Here is a 14851-nt window from a genome sequence, read left to right on the forward strand (position 1 = left end):
CCAGAAACATCGTAAAATCCAACGAATCTTTCCTCAATTTTGTCTGCAATACAGTACCTGAGTATTATACTCATTTGACTCTTGCGTGACACATCTAATGTTTCATCAGCCTGAATCGAAATGAAATTGAAGTTCAGAATTTCAGATTTTATTTTCTCATTAACTGGGTGAATTATCATTTCTATTACATCGTTCTGTATAACTGGAGAGGTTCCTTTAAAGGTTGAAGATGATGATAGATGGCCTCGGATTACCTGCTCTTCTTGAGCTAGTAAATACAATAATTCCAGACAGTTACCTTCGTTACTGTAGGATTCGTCTTCTCGATGGCCGCGAAAGGCTAGTTCTTGTTTACAAAGAAATTCAATTGCCTGAATAAGACGAGCCAATACTCTCCTGTTGGATGCAACTTGTTCGTTGTATTTTATTGCTGACAGACGAGTGGCTTCAGAAAGCGCGTGCTCAATTCCACTTTTGCCCAATGACTGAAATGAATCTTTGTTCTGCAGGTGACGTTTTGATATCTGATGCTATTGTGCTTTCCTGTCAAAGTTATTTACTGTACAAATGCCCTCATAGCACCATTCCTTTTCACCACCAAACAGAAGACATATATAACAATATAATCTGTTATTAACTGCATTCGTAGTCAGCCAAGTATACTTTTCGTATCAGGCTGCCTGAAAAGTGCGGTTTTGTTTGGCTTCACTTAAAGCTACACAGAGTATAGGAGTAGGTAGTTTGTCCTTCAATTCCCACTTCTTTTCGTACGTTAATGTAGAAAAGGGCTTTTTAATAAAAATTCTGTAAGGTGTTCACTTGCTGGCTCACTCTTGTTGCCGACACAACGACAATATGCACTAAAATCACACAAAAATGACTAAACACAAACCGCGCGACTGTTCACTTCCTTGTTAAAAGCCAGCGTAAAAGCGGCAGAGACTAGTCTCGATACCTGCTAGCAAGTGCAGCGCACCGGCCTTCGTGGAAGAGGCGAAGTGGAGGGGAGCCGAGAATGCCACTAAAGCGCAGACGCACACAGCCAGTAAGGCAAGGGAGGCAGAGACAGAGCAGTCGAGTCTCAGGCTAGGCGCAAATTGAGACGCGTATAGCATGTTGTGACCATAGAGTAAATATCTCTGGAGTGAGCATTGCGTTCTGCGCATGTTGTCAACATTAAACCAGGATTGTCACGTGTTTTCGGGACTTCGCTGTGCGTGTGTGCTTTCTGCAGCGTTTGAACTTTATACTATCAAGAGTTTTTGTTGTGTTTCACCGTTTGTTGATAATGTAATAGCGAGGGTGAATTACTGTTGTTGCTACGGATGCAAAGAAAAATATGTGAAAGGAGGGATAGTAACTTTTCATGCGTACATACCATGTAGCTCTAAGTATAGTTATCATATTAGTAAGAGACACTGTATACGTTTAAAAATTTCGAGACGCCTTATAATTAAGGCTTGATTCTGTAGACCTATTTTTCTACGATATTATGAGTATAAAACAAGTATTACGACTCGTACAAAAGCTTACAAACAATTGCTTCCTCTCGTAAATTTACTAGTGGAACAGGAAAGGGAAAGGTTAGTTGTTTCAGTAAATACTATCCTCCATGCATTTATCAGTGACTTGTCGACTATGCATATAGATTACTCAGTCTACTATTTATTCAATAAACTGGGAGCAAGTACTTAAAATGCGTTAAATAAATACCTCAAAGTGCCACCAGTAAGAAAAATTATGCTTTAAGTCGCAAAAACGAGAAAATAAAAGTCAGAAATACAAGAAAAAAGGACGAATTAGCAGGGATATAATCGCTAATGTTTGGCAAATTCGGTGTTTTTCGGACACTTGCAAAAGTACTAGTGTACTTTCAAGTCGTTTTGCAGGACTATCACTGCAAAAATGTACGTCAGGCTCTGTAATACTATAAAGTGCCGTATCATACAGAAAACTACCAAAAATCGAGTGCATCTGAACTATGACACCTATCGCAAAGAAGCAGAATGTAATATCACTTGCCCTTAAAAGTTACGTAGCTGGTTTATTCCCAGTATCAAATGGATACTGTTAAAATGACCGCGCAACATATGTAAATAATCCACGACACGTACGAAAAGAATCCGTCTGTACTAGGGATGTAGTGACATTCTAAATATACAGGACGCTATACGCACAAACACACGACGTCCCGAGATCACGTGACCAGGCCGGCAATGTATGTTGACAACACGAAATCTGTTCTGCGCATCTGAATGCTCACTCGAGAGATATTTACTCTATGGTTGTGACACGACACTACCGCGCGACACGCACGAGTCGCACGGGTCCAGCGCATATTGCGACGCGTACACCATACTTCGCACGCGCCGACTGGCGACGCTCTACGAGTCTACGCTGACAGAACCGAAGCGCGAGCAACCTGTTATCTTTCACAAACGATTTTACGGAAACTATTGACTGAAAATACATCATTTTTGTCTTACTTGTAGCGTTATATGTCATCTTCGTGGCAAAGTGCCCATCACCTCGCTAATGACCATTCTTATTGTGATGTACACATTTTAGTAAGACACTACGCAAAACTCAAAAAGTTTGCATCGAAAACTAGGGGTTGCTATGATTTTGCGTTTGCTGCGTATTACACCATATGTTGCTGTGTATGAAATTTAGCTAACATTCAGAATTTTTGTTTAGACTTGGGAGGAGGTCTCTATCTGCCTCCGATCTCGAGAAAATGGATCCCATGTACCGCGCTCACTTCCGATCTCACGCACGCGAGAATGAAATACTCGCAACATCTCTCATATCTCCTAAACCGCTCGAGACATCGAAACGAAAGTCTGGCGAATGATAGCACACAAGGAGGAGAGTGTTTTGCCAACTCTTAAAAATACGGAACTTTCTTATCTACGGCGATATATCAGTACTTATACTTCCCTTTCTATTTATTTCACTCCAGTGACTAATTTTTTAAGAGTTATCGACAGCTAGTGAAACAAGAGCTTCGTAGTATGAAAATAAACATTAAATTTCTTATTTTGTGTTACTGCAAACCGACACTATGAGGTTTCTCGTAAGCTATTGAGATCTGTGATTGCCAATTATTTGTTTAATGAGGCACCCGTTTCGGAATTCTGTCTCAATAGCTGCTGTGAGATGAGTTTGGCAAATTACACTGTGGCAAAGGAAGCACAATTAAATCAGTCACCAAGAGAAATGTGGCCGTTACTCACAAACGGTGATGCTTCTTCGAATGAGAAAAGGTTAACAACTCTCACACAAATAGATTGCCAATTCTGTTGGAATTTTGGTGGAATCCCCGTAACCCATCGTATTTTTAACACTGAGCGACTGGAATGGAAAGTTACCAAAGGATTTTATTCCGTCTCTTGATCTGAGCAGTATTAAAATAATGACGAGCGTTCCTTCAAGCGGAATGATAGGCACATGCCAGATACTGGTTACTCACCTACGGCTTGCCAAACTGACAATGTGTGATCGCGAATAAAATAGTTGTTATTGAGAAAAAAAAACAAATGATCTGTCGCACAACACAATGGTCAATGTATTGTTAGCAGCGAAGGATAATGCGCTCGCCGGCCAGAGTGGCCGAGCGGTTCTAGGCGCTACAGTCTGGAAACGCGCGACAGCTACAGTCACAGGTTCGAATCCTGCCTCGGGAATGTATGTGTGTGATGTCCTTAGGTTAGTTAGGTTTAAGTAGTTCAAAGTTCTAGGGGACTGATGACCTCAGCAGTTAGGTCCCATAGTACTCAGAGCCATTTGAATCTTTTTTTTTTTTTTTTTTATAATGCGCGCGACAGGAATGCACAAACTAGCCAAGTGTGCCTTGTGAGCTGGAGTTCGAAAAACATTGTCTGAAAATAGGTCTGCCTTTGTCAGCAGTACATTTCAACAAATTAAATATATCTAATCATAACATTCTTCTGGGATATTCCTACTTTCGTAATAATACCGATCATTTTCTTCATTTGTGTAGCCTGTTGTATAATTAGTTTATTAATGCTGATAATGTGCATACAACAATTGAAATGCTTTTTCTCATCACGCCGAACCAATTAAAACATTGTTATTTGAGACTGTTTTTCCACTGTTTCTAGCTTGCAGTGGAAATGTGACGTTCACGTTCATGTAGTACAGCGTGTCATATTACATTATTACATCCATATCAGAGTAATCACAGTGAGACTTCTATACTTGAGTTCTTGGACGTTTTTTACCAGGAACACAAAGGGATCACACGTGTGGAGATTATCCCTTTCTAAATTTTTGTAACAGATCGTACAGATAGCCAGCATACTAGGCAGTGGGAAGATAACCTTGTTTTACTTTCCTGCCTTAATTCTTAATCACATGATTTTATAATATTCCTTGCTTCGTTATTCACTACACTCTGCCCCTTCTTGCGATCTGAAAACATCGCGGAGGCATATGATATAATTCCAGCGGCCAATGGCTCATCAGTTACTGAAGTATACATTTTTCTTGACAGAAGAAAAACAAAACAAAAATATACAGATATAAATAACAGAAAAGTATAACGTACTAACGAAGAAAGCCGGAGCGTTTAAATGGCGAAAAACGAAACACTACCCAAAGGCAATAAAATGTAGCACGCAGTGAGGCAAAATTTATCGTACGCGCAATACTACCACTGCTCATATGCGCCGTTCCGATGTGAGCATATGGCCGAGCTACTTTCCGCTCCCCGCCTCAAATTTCCCACGGTGCTAGCGAGGCACGCGCGACGCGTGGCGCGAAAAACTGCCTCAAGCCCTCAGATCCAGATCCGCAAAACCTTCAAACTGCCTACGAGCACTTCTATTTTTACGGCGGAGACAGTGGCAGTTTTGGAAGCACTTAAGTTTGTCTCTAGCACTTCCTTTCCCAAGATATTGATAGTATCTGACTCGCAAAGCGTTCTTAAAAACATTCAGTACAGTCGATGGAACAAAACGACCAACAGTTATATCTTGGATGCGATATCTGAATATATTCGCAGCACACGCACGGGCCGGACGATCCATTTGTTGTGGGTACCTTCCCACTCTGGTATCGTCTATAATGATGAAGTCGATGCATTAGCCAAACAAGCGGCAACGTCAGGCACCGTCCTGGATCTGCAGCTTCCTTTTGCAGACTACTTACGTGCAGTCAAGGATCACGCAAGACAACAATGGCAGGAAATGTGGAACGTTTCTCAACAGACAAAAGGCGGTTATTACGCAGTGCTACAACCTCGGATTCCTTCACAGCCGTGGTTCATGAGGACACATCTGGACCGATCCACGATTTCTACCATCATAAGACTCCGCTTCAATCATGCCTCTTTCCCACAGCATCTACATCGGATCAACGTTTACAGTTCACCAGCATGTTAGTGTGATCCTGAGTCGGAAGCTGATGTCAACCACATCTTATTTATGTGCCCCAAATTTGACCGTGAACGGTTGGTCTTTTTGAAGATATTGCTGAGTATGGGCTACCATCTTCCTCAATCAGCTTCTTCTCTTTTGTGTACTAAAGATGTTCGTCTATATAAAGTGATCGTTAACTTCATCAAGAGTACTGGTCACAATCTGTAGGTTTTAATGGTGTACGTCAATTATAAATATATCTTGCTGATGAAGATATTTCAGAATTGGTGTGAATTGTAAGCCAAGACACTTTTAATTATTTTTCAATTCAATTCAATTTTTAAAACATTAAGTACAAAACTGTAACAGTTAAGCTTTTTATTCTTGTAAAAATGCATTTCTGTATTTGTTTATTCAATTATGTGTACATTGTCACTGTGTTGCCGATGGCTAAATTGAGTACACACTCAAAGGCCAAATAAAAAAAATAAAAATAAAAAAAAACCACAACGCCGTGCGACCTGGCGCAGGCGCGTGTCGCGTCCCAGTCGCGTCGCGTCGCAATTTGCGCGGTCCTATTTGAACCTGCGATGTTACAAAAACGCGCGGTGCGCTGCGTCGCGACACACGCGCTATACGCGTCTCAGTTTGCGCCTAGCCTGCAAGCAGACAGATTACACCAATACTCAGGGTGCAGCGCGGGCTGCAAAACTGATGTCTTCGCACATTTAGAGCTCTTAGTAGAAAGTTATGAATAGCTATTGCATCTTTTTTAAGCACGAATACTAAGTCTCAAAGTCTCCCCTCACGTTACGCCACTGCTTATAAGAGTAGAGGGGCATGAAAGGGAAGCAGTGGGTGAGAAGGGAGTGAGACAGGGCTGTAGCCTATCCCTGATGTTATTCGATCTGTATATTGAGCAAGCAGTAAAGGAAATAAAAGCTAAATTTGGAGCAGGAATTAAAATCCATGGAGAAGAAATAAAAACTTTAAGGTTTGCTGATGCATTGTAATTCTGTCAGAGACAGCAAAGGACCTGGAAGAGTAGTTGAACAGAATGGACAGTGTCTTGAAAGGAGAATGTAAGATGAACATCACCAAATGCCAAATGAGGATAATGGAATGTAGTCAAATGGAGTCATGTGATGCTGAGGGGATTAGTTTAGGAAATGGGACACTTAAAGTAGTAAAGGAGTTTTGCTATTTGGGGAGAAAAATAACAGATGATGGTCAAAGTAGAGAGGATATAAAATGTAGACTGGCTGTGGCAAGAGGAAATTGTGGCACAACCTGACTAAAAGAAGGGACCAGTTGGTAAGACATGTTCTGGGCATCAAGGGATCGCCAATTTAGTATTGGAGGGGATCGTGGAGGGTAAAAATCATAGAGGGAGACCAAGAGATGAATACACTAAGCAGATTTAGAAGGATGTAGGTTGCAGTAGTTGCTCAGAGATGAAGAAGCTTGTACAGGATAGAGTAGCATGCAGAGCTGGTTCAAGTGGTTCAAATGGTTCTGAGCACTATGGGACTTCAACATCTGAGGTCATCAGTCCCCTCATGGAGAGCTGCATCAAACCAAACCAGTCTCTGGACAGAAGACCACAACAACAACAACAGCAACAACAACATGGGCCCTATCATTACCTGGATGGTTATTTTGGGATCATCTTTTACTGTGTCTAACTAAGTCTAGATATCTTTTTGTTATAACTGTAATACCCGTAGTATCCGATGGAAACCCCCAGTCAGCAGTAGTGGGAACAAAATTTGCTAATATAGATTCTTCTTCTGATGTTAGTACACTTGTATTTCCTTCCTCAATTTGTCCATTGTCCTTCACGGGCTTTTTGCTGAATTTTTTGGTATACCTAGTCTCGTGGCTGCACCTTTTGTTGTCTCTTGATTATTTTTAATTAACAAGATCACTTCTTCCAATGTTTCCTTATCCAAATCTAGGTCTGTCTTGCAAATGGAGACCTTTGGTAAGTTCTAGGCATTGCAGTCCCATTTTTAGTTTATGTATGACTTTACTTTATCTGTTCAGACTGATGTTTTGTTCTTTAACTTAACTAATATATTTATAGCCTATTGTGTCCATTTTTTACAGTTAAAACAAAAACCCCAATCTCAATCTAAGACTTGTGCATTAAACAGAACACTTATAAAAACAGAGACTGCTTAAGACTTTTTAAAAAACGTGAATTTTTAATCATTAAAATTGTTTGTGGGCTACTGCTAACAATATCAGACAACTTCATTAAAATGTGTGACTTTGAACATTTCGGAACCTGATTATAGGATTAACTATTTCTTCTGGGCCAAGAAAGTTTTTCCCAAGTTTAATTGTAAGCAGACATGTAGGACTTGCATACACATTTTTGAAGTATGTTATTTTTTTAAATTTTATTTGAAATTATGGGAATTCAAATCAACAGATTCCATTGTATTATATGGCAATTTTTATTTTCAGGAGGATATGTAAGTTTACCCAGAAATGGAAAGAAAGGGATGAAATTGACCCGCAGGGTCAATTTTACACCCAGGAGGTCAAAATCACCCCAGTTGACAGTACCACATCTACACCTGTTGTCAAAAGTATGATAATGTGGGGTACCGTATCAAGTGAAATTTGTGACTGGCCTGAGGATTTTTTGATAGGGATGATGCAGCAAGTTATCTTGTATGGGGAATCATTGACAGATGTAGAAGAAAATTGGGGTGTGCCCCAGGGAAATGTTTAAGGACTCTTGTATTCATGTTTTATATTAGTAACCTAGCAGACATTGTTAACAGTAACATCAGACATTATACAGATGATGCCGTTATCTATAATGAAGTAGTGTCTGAAAGAAGCTGCACAAGTACTCAGATCTTGATAAGATTTCAAAGTGGTGCAACGGTTGCAACTTGTTATTAAATTTTCAGAAATGTAAAGTTGTGCACTCCACAGAACACAAAAAAGTATCCTATGACTAAAATATTAATGAGTCACAGTAGGAATCAGTCAACTCATACAAATACCTGTATACAATGCTTTGTAGGGATATGAAATGGAATGATCACAAAGGCTCATTCATGGGCAAAACACATGTCGGACTTCAGTCTGTTGGTATAATTATGGGGAAATGCACTGATTCTATGAACGAGATCACTTATGTAACCGTCTTAGAATAACGCTCAAAAGTGTGGGACCTATATGAGACCTATACTAATGAGGGGCACTGAATGCATGCAGAGAAGGGCAGTACAGATGGTCATAGGTTATTTTACACCATGGAAGAATGTCACGGAGATGCTGAAGAAACAGAGCTGTAATACTCTTGAAGACATACTTAAACTATCCCGAGAAAGCCTGCTCACGCTGTCTCATGAACCTGCTTCAAATGATGAACCTAGGAATGTACTACATATCGGTCCCGTAGTGATACTTGGAACAAGATTAGATTAGTTACAGCGTGCACAGAGGCGTTTAAACAATAATTCATCCTGCACTTCGTACGTGAAGAGAATGAGAAAAATCCCTAACAAATGGTACCCTGTGCTATGTGAATCACAACGATTTGCAGAGTACGTACGTAGATGTAGAGCCCTGAGCGTTGACTTGGCTTGGCTTGGCTGAAAAAAATATTGATTTTAGACGAGGAAAAAATTGTTGTACGGTCGAGTAGCCCCGTCCTCACCCAGCGCCGTGGTGGGAGCGACAAATGGCCAGCGGGCGCCAAGCGAGGAGTGGCGGTGGGCCCTGGACACGCGGTACCACATGGCTCGCAGCCGCGCTGAGCGCTGGCATGGGTAGGCGTCACCTGCTGGCCAGGGGCGCAGTAGCGGCTCGCGGTGCGCCGTATGCGCGAGCCACATACGATGAAGCGCTCTTCCTCCGACAGCGCAGACTAGGCTGCATCCCTCTAGGACAGGCCGAACGCCCGCCCGACACAACACACGGGGTGACTCCGGAACTGCGGACGCCGTGGAGCTCACACGACAATCCCAACTGCGTCATGGACACAATTGTCTCCCGCACAACGGCCTCCGAGACGCATCGGATTACAGGAGACGCCAAACTCCCAGCCGCCATTATGATGCTTGGTTCGTATTTCTTTGGTTCGGTGCCGACTGTATGACGAATCGTTTTGGTTTTACAATTTTTTCACAAACGGAGTGCAAAATACCTAGATAACGTCGAATTTATGCGTCTGAGTATCACTTGAATAACGATACCACAGGAATAAACATAAGCACATCGTATTTTGCAAACATCTCGAACGCAACAACTGTATTTTAATGAAAATCATCACGAAAATCACATTAGTAACATAACTTCGTAAAAATCACAACACTCTGTATCATTTTAAAGCATATATCGGTATATTATCCATATTTTTAGAATCGCTAATCGCTTAGCTGTAGCGCTGCTAGCTTGCGACCAGTGGATTGAAATTAACAAAATATAGAAAAAAATAAAAAAAAAGCATCTGTGTTCGATACTCAGGATAGATCTTATTTCCTTCTGCATAAATTTCTCATGAAAAAATATGACGTGCCTGATATTTCGCCGCCTACGCTTTGCTTGAAGCGATCAGAGCGGTTAGCCAGCGAGGAATGTGAATGCGTAAAGTCCAAAGCTTACATGGATTCACGGGTAGATGGCGCGCAGGACTTTCTTGACTTGGTGGAACAGGATCTGCTGTGAAGTGTAGAGAATGAACAACTTTAAGGGTCAGTTGTACAATCGTGAGTTAAATCTAGGGATATCTGAACGAGGAATAGGAGTTAACTTGGAGAGCTCCTTGTATGACAGCATTTTATTCTCCGTTCCCGTCCTGTTAAGTTGGCAACAATTTTCGTGCACGTCATTTCATATTAACTTCAGTCGTCGTCTGCGTATCTATTATCTAACGTGTTACGTGAGCGATTGGCGTTCCAGATCGCATGATTGTTCGTTTGAGGATATTTTGAGGCTGATAGATACTGTAGATGAGTTCAAGAGTGTAGTAGAAAACACGAAAACTTCTGCCGTCTCATTCAGTGAAAGTGTTAGTGCAAAACATTTAACTACATTTGTAGGTTCGCATGTATAACAGTGTAACGATCTATCGTAAAATTACTTAAAGGATAGGGTATTTGTTGTTTGACCAGTAAGCGATCTTTCTAGATTTCCGAATAAAGTATGGGAAAAATATGCAACTGTTTGCATTCATAAACAACCTCTCAAAAATACTATAGGGACTTATATACAAGCAACAGTGAAATGCGGTAACGTTTATGAAATAGTTGGTCTTTTCAGTATCTCCAACTGTGACACAGACATCATTGAGTTGACCGACAATCCTGAGATGCCTTACTAATTTAACATGCTATTGTATTTATGTCTTAAAATGATAAACTCGTTAGTGAAGTATGTAATTGGTTTGTAAATAATGGGTTATCACTAAATGTTAGTAAGACCCAGTTCGTACATTTCCAAGAAAGGAAAAAAGTTGAGGATCAATTAAGTATTACATTGAATGGTAGTGAGCTACTACAAGTTGAGTCAATAAGTTTCTGGGTGTACACATTGACAACAGTCTAAAATGGTCTGAACATATTTTGCACCTCCACAAAAAACTCACCTCAGCAACATTCGCTGTTCGTATTATTGCCACTGTATGCGACCGAGAACCACAAAAACTGCTAATTTTAGTTATTTCCAGGCACTATTGCTGTATGGCATGGTTTTCTGGGGTACTCAGCCATTATCCAAAACAATATTCATTGCCCAAAAGAGAGTTATTAGGATAATGAGAGGAGTCCAGCCTAGACATTCTTGTAGGAACCTTTTCAGAAAATTAGGGATACTGACAACTGCGTGCCAATATATCTACTCCCTGTTACGTTTCATTGGTAAAAATGGACAATCGTACAAAACCAATGATTCATACCATACCCACAATACCAGGAGGAAGATGGAACTCCATTATGAATAAAAAAACCTTACTATTGTACAAAAAGGAGCCCATTACATGAGCTTCAAGGTGTTCAATGCTCTCCCACCATCACTGAAATTACTTATCCACAAGCTTCCGAAATTTAAACAACAGTATTTATTAGATAAGTCCTTCTATTTGGTAGAAGAATATTTCAGTAGAGTTAACTGTAATTGATTTTTTCATTTACTAACTTGATGTGCTATTGTGCATTACGATACTCGCAATCACTGTTAACATTACTGTGTCTTTCATTTAGCTATTAAGATCTACCATTTTTTTTTAATGTAATTTTTTCCATACTTATTAATGTGTATTTTGTCTTATACCAGATATCCTCTTGCAAGAGGTACTTTTATGTATTCCTATTGTATTATTTGTAATAATTCTAACACGTCCTACATCCAAGCGAATGTCTTGCAGTATTAGACTTATGGGATATAAATAAATAAACAGCAGCAAGGAGTTTCTACAGAGAGTATCGTTGCTGGAATTTCTGAACATTGTGCATCCACTTTTGCAGATATTGGGCCTATATAAATCTCGTTTCTATGTTACGATTATCAACAATTATATTGGGCATGTATATGATGATTAATATGTCAACATCTACAATAAATAACCATAATCTTTTTTATAATCCTGTGCTAGAAATGTACCTATGGCACATATCCACACTGGAAGCTGTTATTGTATCTCACTCTAAATGTTTGAGGAACAGTAACTGTTTCATAAATAATTTTGTCTTTTGCAATCATCTTTAGCTGCTATATGTGGTATGGGAGGGAAGGGGAAGTAACTGGAGGTATGATATTCATTGTGTTCTTCCTTTTCTACAGTCATCTCAGCTTAAACCTGTCAGTTTTGTTTTCAGAATAAAAGTACCTGTTCTCAAATGTGGAAGAATTAGCAGAGTTGCAAGTGGCACTGCTTGGAAAGTGGCATGACTAGAGTCAGAGAAGGAAGAGCTGTATTGGCTGAAAAAAAAAGCATCAAGTTCAAAATTAGGATCAGAAAATACAAATTAAATGATTTCTGATTAGAAGTATATTGTTCCATATACATGTGTGTATTTTATTTTCACTTAATTACATTAGAGAACAAATAATTAACAAAACTGTCTTCTGTATATGTTGTCCAGTGTCTTTTTAATAATTCTGCTGGTTGTCCCTTTGTCAGCACCATTTAAGTCACCAGTGGGCAGAAAAAATCAACAGAGGCAAAATATTTGAGTGTCAATAGTAGCCGCTTCATTGGGCGAACAGTCATTTCTGAAACAAAGAAAAAGAATGACTGAGACAATTTGTTTGACAATTAAAGAGAAATTTAGAAACACAACTCTAGCCACTCTTTCCACTGTTACGATTATGTAGAATCAATAACTAAAGATTCCCTGTTAGCTGAATAACAAGTACCTATGTTCTTATGTCACACAGACAATTACTTTATGATAAATATGGGTGTGGTTATGAGGGAAATACTAATAACTGAGAAACACAACAGACATATCCTGTAGCTTTCTTGAAAAGAGTGACTCTCCTGTTAATTTTACTGTCTTAAACCTAGCTTGAGTAAGCACAAATAATTTGTGTGTATAGGAATGATTCTAGGTGGTATATAATTTTCTTGCTCTGAAACATTCACCAAAAGATGTAAAGTTGTTGCCTCAATGTGAGATATGAGTTAACAATATTTTCTGCTGTAGATGTGGCTGAGTGAACTCTAGAAATTATACTATCAAACTTTTTGTTACCTTAAACAGTCATAATAAACCATCAATTTCAGAAAAATGGTGCTGCACGGGAGTACAACATAAGATAGCCCTATTTCAGTTTATGTTACCTTCGGCTACCTACAATTTGAAATAAAGGAGAACACTGAAAATAACTTGATATCGAAGAAAAGATAAAAAAAATATCATTCTAGGCACTCCTTCCACACGCTAAAACTGCATATTCATTAACTAGATTCTTGTTTTGCTCTTATACATACGTAGCCATTATGTTATGATAAATATGGATGGGCTTATGTTGATTACACTGATAATTGAGAAACACATCAGCTATACATCTATGTTCTGTAGTTGAGGAGACATCAACTTTTTTAAAATGGTAACTTCCTTGTTAATCTTACTGTGTTAGTGCTTGAGAAAGCACAGATTGTTTACAAACTTCAGTGAATAATGGTAAGAACTTAGTCACTTGCACAAATAACTTTTATGTTGTATTGAACAAGCTATAAATCGTAATACCGTAACAACCTGGAAGCTTACCAATACCAGTATTTGTACTGAATTAACAAATGCTTTAGATCAGTGAAACTCAAGGCATTCTTAGAGCAGAAGGATGCTTTGCGAATTTCAGTACTGTCTCATATGAGATATTCAGAAAAAAGTGCTTTTATGAGATCTTTGGAAATTGATCAAGTACGTGTGCTGAAGAGAAAGTTCATTTCCACTTTGGAACAGATTTCTGAACCTGTTCTAATCTCTTGTAAGCTTCTTTACCAGTGTAAAAAATGCACAACTCAGTATTGCTGCATGTTATAAACAGCCCCAAAATGACAAACAGTTAAGACAGATTGCATAATATAGTATATACCAACAGCATGTTGGAGGCTGGGTGAATTCATTTTAGTTTCACTGTAAGTTACGAAGTGGTTGAGATTTAATGACAGAGGGTCGGTGTGTGCTTACTAGGTCTGCTAGTTAATATCCAATCTGGCTTTCTTAGATCTAGTACTGGATTGTTACATATGGGGCAGGATGCAGGTTTGGTTTTCCTGCTCCTTGTTCTCGTCAAGGCTCCAACTTACCATGGTAAAATGTAATAGGTCTAGTGTTGAAATTTTATTTAACATCTGTGTGGGGAAATATTACTTCAGAAAAAAAAATGTGTACAAACTTTTCTGGCATTTGCCTCAAATGGCAAATATTAACAACTGATAGCGATCATGAACACAGCTGTTTAAAATTGTATTTTTATCTTCCTACTAGAGGCACTGTCTGGTTGTGCCATCTTAGATAGGAAAAGAAATAAGATGTATCTATACTGAAAATAAAATTAGGTTACTCTACTTGCATGCATTTGAAAGTATTAATGTAGTGTATAAATTATAAAGTAAAGGTCTTTTACAACATAAAAAATTGATTATATACGGGTACCAAATTTTTAATTTTCCTACCATATGGAAGGAGGTAGAGGTTGTATGACACAGTATAGCTCTTGGCACAAGTGGAGCTACTATCAGCCTCACCTGCTTATAACCTGCATCTTATCATAACACCTCCTACCCCATTTTATAAATGCACGCATGAGTATGCATGTATGTAAAATGATTAATGATATCTCAAAACACGAAGGCATGATGAAAATTTTTCTTAAAATTTCTAGAAGGATTTGCAGAGTTCCATTCAATTAAATTTGGGAGTATATTTTTATATGATTTGAGAGCTGTTGACTCAAAATCAGTAATTCATTGATAGCTATTATTATTATTATTATTA

General features: G+C 39.0%; 1 protein-coding gene across 1 annotated transcript in view; it reads left to right on the top strand.

Annotated features, from left to right (window-relative positions):
• Positions 1-10062: 10062 nt before the first annotated feature.
• Positions 10063-14851, top strand: part of LOC124795005 (UDP-glycosyltransferase UGT5-like) — a 154091-nt gene continuing 149302 nt past the window's right edge. The window contains exon 1 of the mRNA XM_047258761.1: positions 10063-10416. The gene's annotated coding sequence lies outside the window, so the exon portion shown is untranslated. The remainder of the gene's footprint in view (positions 10417-14851) is intronic.

Source organism: Schistocerca piceifrons, chromosome 4 (genome assembly GCF_021461385.2).
Source record: "Schistocerca piceifrons isolate TAMUIC-IGC-003096 chromosome 4, iqSchPice1.1, whole genome shotgun sequence".
In the NCBI taxonomy this organism is placed as follows: Eukaryota; Metazoa; Arthropoda; class Insecta; order Orthoptera; family Acrididae; genus Schistocerca; species Schistocerca piceifrons.